Below are 14352 nucleotides of genomic sequence, written 5' to 3'. Positions count from 1 at the left end.
TCATGGCCAGCACCTCCAAGCGCCTTCATACAGCTCGGTGCCCTCAGACTCACAGTCATGGCCAGCACCTCCAAGCGCCTTCATACAGCTCGGTGCCCTTAGACTCACAGTCATGGCCAGCACCTCCAAGCGCCTTCATACAGCTCGGTGCCCTCAGACTCACAGTCATGGCCAGCACCTCCAAGCGCCTTCATACAGCTCGGTGCCCTTAGACTCACAGTCATGGCCAGCACCTCCAAGCGCCTTCATACAGCTCGGTGCCCTTAGACTCACAGTCATGGCCAGCACCTCCAAGCGCCTTCATACAGCTCGGTGCCCTCAGACTCACAGTCATGGCCAGCACCTCCAAGCGCCTTCATACAGCTCGGTGCCCTTAGACTCACAGTCATGGCCAGCACCTCCAAGCGCCTTCATACAGCTCGGTGCCCTTCAGACTCACAGTCATGGCCAGCACCTCCAAGCGCCTTCATACAGCTCGGTGCCCTTAGACTCACAGTCATGGCCAGCACCTCCAAGCGCCTTCATACAGCTCGGTGCCCTTAGACTCACAGTCATGGCCAGCACCTCCAAGCGCCTTCATACAGCTCGGTGCCCTCAGACTCACAGTCATGGCCAGCACCTCCAAGCGCCTTCATACAGCTCGGTGCCCTCAGACTCACAGTCATGGCCAGCACCTCCAAGCGCCTTCATACAGCTCGGTGCCCTTAGACTCACAGTCATGGCCAGCACCTCCAAGCGCCTTCATACAGCTCGGTGCCCTCAGACTCACAGTCATGGCCAGCACCTCCAAGCGCCTTCATACAGCTCGGTGCCCTCAGACTCACAGTCATGGCCAGCACCTCCAAGCGCCTTCATACAGCTCGGTGCCCTTAGGACTCACAGTCATGGCCAGCACCTCCAAGCGCCTTCATACAGCTCGGTGCCCTCAGACTCACAGTCATGGCCAGCACCTCCAAGCGCCTTCATACAGCTCGGTGCCCTTCAGACTCACAGTCATGGCCAGCACCTCCAAGCGCCTTCATACAGCTCGGTGCCCTCAGACTCACAGTCATGGCCAGCACCTCCAAGCGCCTTCATACAGCTCGGTGCCCTTAGACTCACAGTCATGGCCAGCACCTCCAAGCGCCTTCATACAGCTCGGTGCCCTCAGACTCACAGTCATGGCCAGCACCTCCAAGCGCCTTCATACAGCTCGGTGCCCTCAGACTCACAGTCATGGCCAGCACCTCCAAGCGCCTTCATACAGCTCGGTGCCCTTAGACTCACAGTCATGGCCAGCACCTCCAAGCGCCTTCATACAGCTCGGTGCCCTCAGACTCACAGTCATGGCCAGCACCTCCAAGCGCCTTCATACAGCTCGGTGCCCTCAGACTCACAGTCATGGCCAGCACCTCCAAGCGCCTTCATACAGCTCGGTGCCCTTAGACTCACAGTCATGGCCAGCACCTCCAAGCGCCTTCATACAGCTCGGTGCCCTCAGACTCACAGTCATGGCCAGCACCTCCAAGCGCCTTCATACAGCTCGGTGCCCTAGACTCACAGTCATGGCCAGCACCTCCAAGCGCCTTCATACAGCTCGGTGCCCTCAGACTCACAGTCATGGCCAGCACCTCCAAGCGCCTTCATACAGCTCGGTGCCCTCAGACTCACAGTCATGGCCAGCACCTCCAAGCGCCTTCATACAGCTCGGTGCCCTCAGACTCACAGTCATGGCCAGCACCTCCAAGCGCCTTCATACAGCTCGGTGCCCTCAGACTCACAGTCATGGCCAGCACCTCCAAGCGCCTTCATACAGCTCGGTGCCCTCAGACTCACAGTCATGGCCAGCACCTCCAAGCGCCTTTATACAGCTCGGTGCCCTCAGACTCACAGTCATGGCCAGCACCTCCAAGCGCCTTCATACAGCTCGGTGCCCTCAGACTCACAGTCATGGCCAGCACCTCCAAGCGCCTTCATACAGCTCGGTGCCCTCAGACTCACTGTCATGGCCAGCACCTCCAAGCGCCTTCATACAGCTCGGTGCCCTCAGACTCACAGTCATGGCCACCACTACCAGGTACGGGAATCCTTTGTACTCCTTCTGGCACTGCCGGAGTGGTTACAGTCAATGTCTCCATCTGAGAGTATTCTAGCACAAGAAATAGTGTTTCCGCAAAGTCATGGCGCAGTTTTGACTGGTCACAGGAAAGTAGCGAAACAAGATAGAGATGTGGAATCTTCACCAAATAAAAGAAAACTTTCCAAGGTTCATACCTGTTCAGTGCACTTCGATGTGGCCTTCATTGGTTGCCCTACACACATCTAAACTATATTCAAGTTCTTTCCGCACGCGGTTAAGGACGTCTAGTGTAACACAGTGAATAACGTCTGTGATTCTCCGTTTTACATGATTAAATGTCATTGATACGTCACTGTGCAAATGTTTCTTCACATAACCCCACATCATCATATGTGTGGCGCAGTTCGTGGTGCTGTGTCGTCAGCTTCGTGTGCAGACCCTTGCACATCATGCTACGGAAACTTGGAGAGCTTTCCTTTTATTTGGTGAAGATTTCACATTTCTATCTTATTTTGGTGCTTTCCTGTGACCGGTCAAAAGTGCACCATACACGTTAGAATTGTGCTACATGTCACAAATGATTTTTTTAAAAAATTGGTAAACTATAACAAAAACCATCCCGTAATACAGAATGTTTTATAGAGCTGAGGCTGGGTATGTTGTCGGCATCAACCGTTGGTTTTGCTGGTGTTCACATGAACACCAGCAAAACCGTGTTTGGACGTGTTGGATTGCCAACACGCCCAAACCGCCGCATTAGTGAACTTCGGGAACGTAATTGTTTTGTTTCACATATAGGAAAAGGCAACTCAAAATAATTACATTGTAATTAGGAATAGTCGACAGCAAATTTTACACATACGAATAGTAAGTATTGAATATCGAATAGTGAAATGCAGACTCATACATCTATATTTACTGCAGGCATATTTATTTTTGTAGAATTCTGTACAAAACCTGCACTTACTAGTGAAAAAAATTGCTTACCAACAGGTCAAAATTCAGTTTTAAACATAAGGTTACTATTTGTCACTAAAAACTGCATGAATAGCCTCTCAACATCTTTATAGTATGGTTGCATTCAAGCTTTCCAAGAATTAATGGCTACTGTAGGTAAGAGAGCTTTACAAAAACTCTATTCATTAAAGAGTTGTTGAAAAAACGTCCGAAGTTGTCGCAAAAGAAAAAAAAAGCTTCTGAAGGACTTGTTTGCCGTAAATACGCAAAACTGGTCAGTTTCAGGGAAAACATCTCTAGCTGTCGCGTCAAAGATAGGAGTTCTGCATTACTGAACTGCCAAAAACACTAAATGACACACTTAAGAAAAACTAACAGGTTCTCATGTAGGGTCCTGCCGTGAAACTGAAACCAAAACTTGCATTATCCATTTTGTTTCTGCATTCCTTGTAAACCTTTTGTCGTCGTTTCGCTTCTGATAATTTCCAATAATTTGTTTAGCAGATGGAGAGCAGTAACAATACCTAACATTCAGTTGCGGAATATTTGGTTAGTTTCGGGTATTTAAAACACTAAATACAATTCCCTTTGAAATACTAGGAATAGGAATAGTAAGTGTGTAATACTATGTGATGTTTATTCTAAACTTTAGATACGCGCCCACCCCTAATTCTAATACATGACGTTCTTTCTTCATTTTTTTTATCTTGTTTGACGCAGTCCGGCTGCTTCCAGTGGGCTTTGTTGAGTATTCAAAAATAGACCTTGGTACGACTTGTGCTGGATCACCGGAGACTGTTGTACTGGCGTTGGTAAATGCTACAGAAAAAAACCGGCGCTCACAAATCCAACAACTTTGCTCAAGCATTGATAGGCACGTACCGAAGCACTTTAAGACAGTCGTCGCAGAGTTTCCAGGCCAGCACACCGAGGCTGCTGGCTGTGTGGCTAAAACGCAGGTAAGTATTTCGTGGACTCGCGGTGTTGCTGATATTGAAAAGGTGTTTGTAGTGGACCTCGAACTATCTAAACATCGTTTTAATGGCTCGAACATCTTTAACTAAAGTTAGGTGCCTAAATATCCATGAATTGTAATTGTCAACAAAGCTATGCGGTCTTGGACATGCTGCCACAACATTAGTGTAATCCAAAAGTGATACTCCAAAACTATTGTTTTTGTCATAGTAGAGCAAATATACAGTGGTACATACCTGGTTACACAAGTTAACGTCAAAGAGATTCATTGAAGAGTGACACTTACCCAGCGCCTCATGCCCAGAAGCGCATCCGCATGTCGGCGTCAAACCGGTTCGTTGAACAACGGCACACTACACGCTGCCACATAACCAGCGACTCAAGCTGGTGCGGTGGTTGGTTTCGAACTCAGTTCCCTCAGCACAAGCAGCCCGATGGGCTACCCATTCGACCATGGACTACCCATTGGCTACCCACTGACCCACGTTGGAGGGAAAACAGAGAGATCGATAGATAGATAAATAAAAAGTGCGTGAAGGTACCCTAAGGGCCCATTCACACTTGCGACTAGGCGAGGTCGCGCGACCAAGTTAGTCGCAAAGCGACCAGTCGCAAGTAGTTGCAAATGGTCGCTTTTCTCGAAATGCGACCGTTTCGGGCCAGTCGCTCACTGCTCGATTTTTCAGTCGCGCGACCGCAGTCGCAGAACAGCTGAACCAATCAGATGCGAAGGAACAGGACGTCCGTATACGCTGACGCTTATTTTATGCGGCGATGACATTTCAAGCAGACGTGAACGGCATATCGTGATACATTTCGGTTTAGCGACTCGTCGGTCGCACTTGTAAAAGTGTGAACATCGTTCGTCTTGAGTAGTTTTCTGGTCGCCAGTCGCAATTCGTCGCGCGACCTCGCCTAGTCGCAAGTGTGAATGGGCCCTAAGGATGCTAATCGCATTAAAATGTGGCATAACACAACCATGGCGCATGTACTGCGTCCGTTTCTCTGCTGCCTTCATGCTGCAGTGCCAGCATATAAGTAGAACCTCGTTTATATGTTTTGGAAAGAAACTTGAGAAAAATCATACTAACTGGGAAAACGTAGGATTCAAAGTCACTAAAAGATTTGGTAGACTCAACGGTAGTTGACATATAATGCATAATCCAAAGCTTTGTACGACTACACAGCCAAAGTTGCAGCATGAGACGCGTGTCGAACTGGTGGGGCCCGAGCGACCCGAGGCGCACATTGTCTTTTTACCATTGCTAGTGACGGGAAACCGAAACGAAATGGAGCTGGTGTGGGACGCCGGAATACGATGCCTATGGAGCAGCCAGAGCGAACCACGACGCTCACTTCACGACCCTTGCTGTCTGGGAATGGCAGCGAGTTTGAGTTATTGCCTATTAAAGGCGCGCAGTACGCTTCCAAAGGCACTACGCCTCACTCGCTATGAAACAGATGAAGATGCTTACTGCAATAGGGTTAGAAATGATAGCTGGGAATGCGGCGTGCGACGACCCGGGAGGAGATTGGGTGGGGTCGAAATTTGAAACTGAATGCACGCCGGCTTTTTCACGTGAGACAGAAGGGGGAGTACATTGTGAGGTAGCTGCTGCGGCGGCGGCTACTGTTCTCGATTGCGCGCTATTCTTGTTTACATGAGATCTAGCAGCCGGAGAACGCACCATACGATCGCAGTTTGGTGATGTACTGCACGGTGATGCCAAAAGATATGTTTTCAGACACGTATGAAGAGCAAAAAAGAAGCGTAACTGTATGGAGTAATTTTGTTGTGTTTTCTATCGCGAAACGTTGACGCTGGGAAATCGTACATAACGGCATCGTATAAAAGATATTCTACTGCGTTTACAATACAAATTTGCAGCTAATTCACAGCAATTGCGCTGTTTTTTCTAAGAAAATTATTTCAGAGCTTTTACCCACTTTCTGAAGCTGCAACTCGGTTAAACGATCAAGCAGAAAACATTTCTGAATTCGGCTCAAAGCATGGGAGACGCTGCAGGTTAATTTTTGCGGCAGTGGAGGGCAGCAGTGCATTTTTTATGCGACCATTTCTGTAATATGGCGATATATTCCTGTGATGGGAATAATGCTTCCCACAGCCTTGCTGCACTCAAATAGCAGGTGCGAAGTAGGCTTCCCATCGCTCGTGAAAAGTCAAGTTATCAAACTCTGAATGCAAGCTGCATCCAAATCTGTGCTCCGTTACGCAGCGCGCAAACGGCGCTTGGCTTTCAGGATCCTTGAAATCAATAAGGTGCTGGCAATTATATGAAAACATCCAAAACGAACAGCATCGCTCATTATGCTTAAGATACATGTACTGCACAAAGTTGTGCAAGCGGATTCTGAAATTCAAACTGTGGTCTGTGAGGTGCTCTAAGTTAGAGTCGATGCACACACCCTTTTAGTGTTTACACGTGCCAGTGTCGCTAGGCAGTTAAAACGTTTGCTCGTAAAAATTTCGCTCAGGAATGCACAAGAAGGCTATAGGTACGTGACGCTCGACGCATGAAGCGAGTTTCTTATATGGTATTCGAAGATGTATATCATGAGCTTATACAGACTTTGTCAAAAGTGTACACGCTACTCCATGCCTTCTGCAAATTATGTCGTTCAGCTGCACGACGTGGTGCCACTGGCAATCCTGACACTCCAGACCTTAGAATGGTGAGCACACGAGTTTCATTCATTTCCCAAGGCATTTGAGCTTATCGCATACCTCAGGAAGGCCCTTAAACAGCCTGTAGTCAACCTAACAGTCGCAGGCAAACTAGCCTGTGTACTTTTGACAGAGAATGTACCTATTGTAGTCAACTTCGGTCAAAACACTTTTTTTCTTGTCAAAAATGAGCACTGCATGTTTTCGGGGGCTATGAACGCAGTGCTACCAAAGAGTGGAAGGGTCTATACATTGCATGTATGACAAAGGTATCAGTGTCAGATATGATTGTAGTGTTGAGCCTTTATCAATTACGTGGCACGCCAGTACGGAGGCATGCCACGTAGAGCACAAGTTCCCTAGCTAAAAGTGTGCAATATCGGATGCTACGATGGCGCAAGTGTTTTCGCGTAATTGTTCATGCAGCACCACATGAATTAAGTCTATCAACGATTTGGAACGGCCATTTATGTCTTTTCACCATGGGAACAATGGCCACTCAAGCTTTCCTCTCTTTCCGACCCGAGTTGGCGAGAAAGCTGCACCACGCGCTGACGCCATGCAATGCTGCAAATGGTTGGTTGTTGCGATGCCGTTCTCAGGATATCACGGTTCAGTGGTGCTTCGTTTACGTGTAGCTGATTGCTGATAATAGTGATTTACGCAGTCGAAATGTCGAGACCATGATGCCAGAGACCTTCGCAGACCTTCGCAGAGACCGCACTAGTTTCCGAAGTTTACGCTTCCGGCAAACTAGAATGCTTCGCTCTCATGCGCAGAATAGTCATGTCCCGGTGGTAGTTAAATAAATAACGTTCTCGAATGAAATATGGCGGCTGCGCTTGCAGTTTCAAAATGACAAGTGATCGGAAGCGGGAGCCATTTTGAAAGTACTGCACAACGCCACATTTCGCTCTATCGTTTCTAACGGAAGTTTACAGGAAGGTGCCGAAATGCACCGGGAACAAAAATGATACTGAAAATCTCGTTATTGGACCAAAGGGCTGCCGAAATGTAACTGCTGACGCAAGCTTCAGTGTGGTTTGCTTTTTAAGCATATTTAAGGGTGAGTCCATATATAATTATTTACTGATATAACAATTGCATTTTGCGCAACTATCAAGTTCGTTTTAAACGGCGTTCGAGTGTAGTGTGACATGCCACGTGCTTATTTCTTTGTTTTACAGTGAAGCTGTATTGGAGAATTTCACGTTTTCCATCTGGCAGTGCCAACGTGCGATGGCATAGTCGGTGTCGAGGAGGACCAGGCGCATTTTGCAGAGCAGAGCTGGTGCATTTAAGCCAATGCAACTTATAGAAACATGCATCAGATGACTACTTTTATAGACACCTGATTTTTCGGACACTTCACGTCATCGCCACATCGGTAATCCTTGAAGCCAGTGAATAAGGACGTCTGAAAGTTTGGATGCTAAAACACTTCGCCCTGGCGGTATTCCGCCTTCTGCCTCCGGAAGAATTACTGAAGTCACATGAATTCGTTGCATTGCACGCAATATGTGTTCTTCATCCTCTAGCATAAAGCAGGGCTCTCTCTACGGGAAGGGCATGTGAGCTTTCCTTTGAAATTTGACCTGTTTTCGCACTGTGCACCAATTTGATGCTCTGCCAACCGATTGCCAGTCTGGGATTAAGCACCGCAGTTTTTTCACATGCCCAAACCCCGAGAGGGGACTTTTAATCTCAACTAGACTATCTACCGACGTGGTGGCCTAGTGGCTTTGGCATTGCGCTGCTATGCCCGAGGGGGCTTCATCAAATTGCAGCCATGGCGGCCGCATTTCGATAGGCGCGAAATGCAAAAATGCTTGTGTGCAGTACATTGGCTGGACGCTAATGAACCCCAGGAGATAAAAATTGATCTGGAGTCTCTCACTACCGCGTTCGTTATAATCATATTGTCGTTCTGGCGCGTATTTCCCCTAGAATTTAATTTATTTTTAAACTAGACTATCAGCTACTCGTCTTCTCTACAACCTACACCACTGTCTTCGTGCCTACCATTTTCGTTCCATTGCTCATCCTCCAAGTCAGCACCATTGGTTATAGTACTACTAGAATGGACTGATTGTATATTTCTTTCAATGGAATGCATTACACGACTACATTAGGTCAAGTTGCTGTGAATGATTTTATATAATGGTGAGGCATTCTCCTAAGAGTGAATCTGCCTGTACGCCCTATGCTGTTGAGCCATACTGACACCTGTCGACCCACGCAGTTGGCAGCGCTGTCATCAAACCAGCGTCGGAGCATTGCCGGCAGCAATTTTGTGTACCGGCACCCATGAACACTCCCTCCCGAGCTCGCGGATTACTCGCATGCCACGGACCTGTTCCACTGCACGTACCCAACGCCAAATCGGGCATTGCAGCGAAACACAGCAATCTTCCCCTTTTTGTCGGCAGCTCTTTGCCATGTGGCAGGCTCGGTTTTTTTTAATATACAGGGCAATCGCGTTGATACGATGTTCACGGGAACCAGAAAAAAAGCGTATCATCCGAAAACCGTATCATCCAACGTATTATCCAAACAAATCGTAATATCGGGAAGAGAAAAGAAACCTATTATTCCGGAAAACATAATCTGCAGAATTGTAGCAAACGAAATTCCACTTCTACATACCAGTCACATCTGTGTGCTGCAGTGTGTGCCAGATATTTTTAGTTTGAGAAATATTACGCTGCACTTGTTTGCAATGCATTTAAGAAATGAGGTATTTAAAACGCCGTGGATGGCACCGAGCATTGCATGCTCTGGGGAGTTCATATACTGTAGTACTCATACGGAGGCCTCCGACAGCGTTCCCTGTCCACTGCGCCACCCTGTTGTCCACTGTGCCTCGGACGCAATGAGTTTTGTTTTTCGAAGTGAGAACACATAATTTTCACTCCGTCAAAGTTGAAAGTCAAGGACACTGCATTTTTATTTCTGACCATAAGAATCGCGTGTGCATGACAATCAAGAGCATGTTAGAGCGCAGTGAATGAGGTATGTCATTTTGTTGGGGCCGTGTGCAGTTGATCGAGCCTACGAGCCCCAGGAAGCCGCTGCCACATGTGTCGCTGCAACGACAGATGCCAGTCAGACAAAAACATGGGCTCCTCAAAAGTGAGTTTTCTCGGCCTGTGTCCGTGTTGATGCAGACAGGTGCGCTAGTCCGTGCAGATATGTATTTTGAAAAGGTCTTCGCTGTGAATTCAAGACGACGGACACATGCAGACATGCCTTTCATGGTCGCAGAAACTTTGTTTATATAATAAATTATTTCCTGGCCCGAAGAAAGTAGTGGAATACATGAACAACAGTCACATACATGTGCAGCAATAAAATTTTAACACAAGTTGTTTATGGCTCTTCTGAAGCTTGCATCGTCTGGAATAGCAGTTATGAAAGCATGCAGGTGCTTCCAATCCAGACTTGTTCTTGAAGTAAAAGAATCCTGGCACAACATTGTTTGACAAGACGGTACACCAACTTTGAGTTTACCCGCCGTGGTGCCTCAGCCAGCTAAGGTGTTGCGCTGCTGAGTACAAGATCACGGTATCGCATCCCGGCCGCGACGGCCGCATTTAAATGGAGGTAAAATGCAAAAACGCCCGTGTACTTTGCGTTGTGGTGCACGGTAAAGAACTTCAGGTGGTCAAAATTTTTCCAGATTCCTCCACTACGGCGTGCCTCATAAGCAGAACTGGTTTTGGCATGTAAAATCCAAGAAAGAACTTTATGTTTGTGATAACAGCGGGATGATATTGTTACGGGGAGAATATAAATAGAATGGATATATTTACAGGGTAAGGCGCACAACGCTGCAGCAATCGTTCAGGGGAGCGCGTGCACACCAGAAAAACCACCCGTCGTCGTCGTCATCGTCCAAGCACCGACCACAGGATCGCCGCTCGTGACATTACCCGCCGGCGGCAGAAGCACCGTCCCGGTGCAATTAGGGCCCGGGCTGAGAGTGGTACGGTTTTAGACGCGAGACATGGACTATGTCACTCGCGATTGTTGCAGAGGCCGATGTAGGATTTAGCGGAGCGATTTCATAGGTCACATTAGTGACTTTGCGTACGACGCGGTAAGGGCCAGCATAACGGGAGAGAAGTTTTTCACATAGGCCAACGCGACGTGACGGGAACCACAGCAAGACGAGCGATCCTGGAGGGAAGTTCACCTCCCGGTGTCGGCGGTCATAGAGACATTTTTGTTTGACCTGTGAAGCCGACAAGCGATCGCGGGCAACCTGACGGGCGATGTCAGCACGGGCAAGAGCATCACGAGCATAGGCAGAGGATGTGTCTGCGTGAGCATGAAGTATGGTGTCCATAGGTAATGGTGGGTCGTAGCCAAACAGTAGATAAAAAGGTGAATAGCCAGCTGTGTCGTGACGAGAAGAGTTGTAGGCGAAGGTCACAAAAGGCAAGTTAATGTCCCAGTCTCGGTGGTCCTCAGACACGTACATAGCAAGCATATCTGTGAGAGTACGGTTGAGGCGTTCAGTAAGGCCGTTTGTCTGTGGATGGTACGCAGTGGTGAACTTGTGATTGGTCTTGCAAGAACGAAGAATGTCGTCGACCACTTTAGACAGGAAGCAGCGGCCGCGGTCCGTGATTAACTGACGAGGAGCACCGTGGCGCAGGATGACGTCGTGAAGAAGGAAATCGGCTACATCAGTAGCACAGCTGGTGGGAAGTGCTCGTGTAACAGCGTACCGCGTTGCGTAGTCAGTAGCGACTGCAACCCATCTATTGCCAGTGGTTGACATGGGAAAAGGCCCTAGAAGATCGAGTCCCACCCGGAAAAATGGTTCATCAGGGATGTCGAGGGGCTGAAGGCTGCCAGCAGGCAGTAGGGCAGGAGTCTTGCGTCGCTGGCAGTGGTCACAAGCCGCAACGTACTGTCGCACAGAACGGTAGAGACCAGGCCAAAAGAAGCGCCGACGGATGCGATCATACGTGCGTGACACGCCTAGGTGTCCGGCCGTCGGTGCATCGTGAAGCTGGCGCAAAACAGTAGAGCGAAGATGCGCGGGGACAACAAGCAAGAGCTCAGCGCCGTCAGGCCGGGCGTTGTAGCGGTGTAAGGTATCATTGTGGAGCGCAAACATCCGTAGGGAAGGGTCAGGGTGTGGCGAGTTGAGACCGTCTATAATAGGCCGCAAAGATGAGTCGCGGCGCTGTTCGTCAGCTATCTGGGCGAAGTCTGTAATGGCCAGAACAAAGGTGTCAGATTCATCTTCCAGTGTATCAGGGGGATCGACCGGGTATCGTGACAAGCAGTCAGCGTCTTGGTGAAGCCGTCCAGATTTGTAGAAAACAGAAAATGAGTACTCTTGCAAGCGGAGTGCCCAACGGCCAAGGCGACCAGTGGGATCCTTGAGCGAGGAGAGCCAGCAAAGCGCATGGTGGTCTGTAATAACTGAAAAGTGCCTGCCATACAGGTACGGACGGAATTTTGCGATGGCCCAGACGAGTGCTAAGCACTCGCGTTCTGTGATAGAGTAATTTTGCTCCGATGGCGACAGAAGGCGGCTTGCATAGGCGACCACGCGGTGGAGGCCGTGCTGCTGTTGTGCAAGGACGGCGCCTATACCGTGGCCACTGGCGTCGGTACGAACGTCCGTGCTGGCTGACGGGTCGAAATGTGCTAGAACAGGTGAGTTCGTTAGGATGTATGACGAGCGTGTGATAAGTTGTTCATTTAGAGTGGGGTTGAAATTATAGGTCATATGACACAGTCGTGCACATTTACGACGTGAGGAGAGTTCAGGTAGACTATGAGTAAGTTTTAGAGACCTAACACTGGCATAACGAGAATCCGTACAAAACGAGAATCACGATTTTGAACATATTCGGCGAGTTTTATTAGAGTAGATTGCTTCGGCATACTCTTGTTTAGAGCGAACAAGTGTTTTGTAGAAGGTTAGTTTAAGTTCGCTTGGTTACAGCTTAGGCACTCTAGGGCACTATTCGTTAACCACGTGTTCACTGTAAACGTTCCATGTAAGGTTATTGGTCAACTAAAGCCCACGATACTTGTAGGAGTCAATTCTAGTGTGGTGCCATTGATGAAATAAGGTAGTGTGTTAGTATTGCTGTTAAACGAGATACATGCATTGATTTGCATTTGTTAATGGTAATTCATACGCCAGTTAATACACAACAGAAATTCTGTCAATGTTACTTTGTAGTTTGCTAATAGTCATCAGGGCTAGTAATATTGTGGTAGATTACACAATCGTCTGCAAATAATTTATAAAAGTAAACTCTCTGGTAAGTCGTTAAAAATATTAGAGCAGGGGCCCAAAGGCAGACCCTTGTGGAACCCCAGGTGTTACAGGTACGGAAGAGGAAGAATTGTTTGCAACGGCATACTGTGAACACTCTTGTAGAAAGCTTTTATTCCGAGCAAGAAAATTTTGTTCAAACTGTAATTAATTAGGCTTTAGAAAAAGTAAGTCATAAGTAGCAGTGTAAAAAGGTTTGGCGAAGTCGACAAAAATGCAGTCAGTATCGAAACGAGAGTCAACATTTCCAAATACCTGGGTCAGTAAAAGATAGTGTAGTTGGGCTTCAAGAAAATTTTTTAAAACCATGATGACTGGAGTTAAAGAATGAGTTCGATTCTAAAAAGTTTACAGCACGTGAAAAAGGATGTGTTCAAACATCTTGCATGTGAGGTCACGGGATCAAATCCTGGCCACGGCGGCCGCATTTAGATGGGAGTGAAATGCAGAAAACACGCGTATTCTTAGGCTTAGGTACACGTTAGCGAACGCCAGATGGTCAAAATTGATTCGGAGTCCCCAACTACGGCATGCCTCAAAATCAGATGATGGCTTTCGCACGGTAAACGCCATAATGTATTTTTAAATACCTTGCATTAAATGCTTACTCAGTAAGCACGATTGGACGATAGTTTTCGGGGGATTGGAGATAACCTGACTTCTGGATGGGAATCACCTGCCCTAACGTCCAGTCACTGGGCAGGATTGAGCACACACCTGTTCAGTTCAGAACTTTTCAATTTATCGAATCCGGACCTGTTGAAGGTGTAAAGTTTCACATTAGCTTGTTCACGCCAATCCAGTCAATAAAGATTCGATCCATTAGTTCGACATTGTAACCAGGTATGGGTGGGAGTGCGTTAACGAGTGTTGCTTTTGAAATGTTCAAGAAAACAGGTTATTTAAATCTGTACAGCACTCATCTGGAGGGACATTATTGCCACCATCTTGAAGCGTTTGTTTCACCAAATAATGGGTTGCTCCGCTTACTAACTCTGGTAATGTAACATTAAAGAATGTCTTTTTTGTATTGGTGACAGCACGAATTTACTCGCCGCCAGCTTGGTATTGAGACCAGTTGTCATCCCGGCTACTACATTTTACACGATGAAATAGGCGCTTTTTGTTGATCAGGTGCATAAGTGAGTCATTGTACTACGGTGAACGCTTATTAGACGCTGTGTTCATATTCGGTACAAAACGATCAATAATAGATAACACTTTATTTTCCTAAATTATCCAGTTTGAGTTTGCTTGAGTGCCAGTGAACACTAACACACTCAAATATAAATGCAAGAAAAAGTGTCCAAGTCAACTGTCCCTTATCTTGTTGGTTTCTTTACATTTCTACGAACTATATTGGCAAAG

Source organism: Dermacentor silvarum, chromosome 1, assembly GCF_013339745.2.
Source record: "Dermacentor silvarum isolate Dsil-2018 chromosome 1, BIME_Dsil_1.4, whole genome shotgun sequence".
NCBI lineage: Eukaryota > Metazoa > Arthropoda > Arachnida > Ixodida > Ixodidae > Dermacentor > Dermacentor silvarum.
This window is presented reverse-complemented; position numbering follows the sequence as displayed.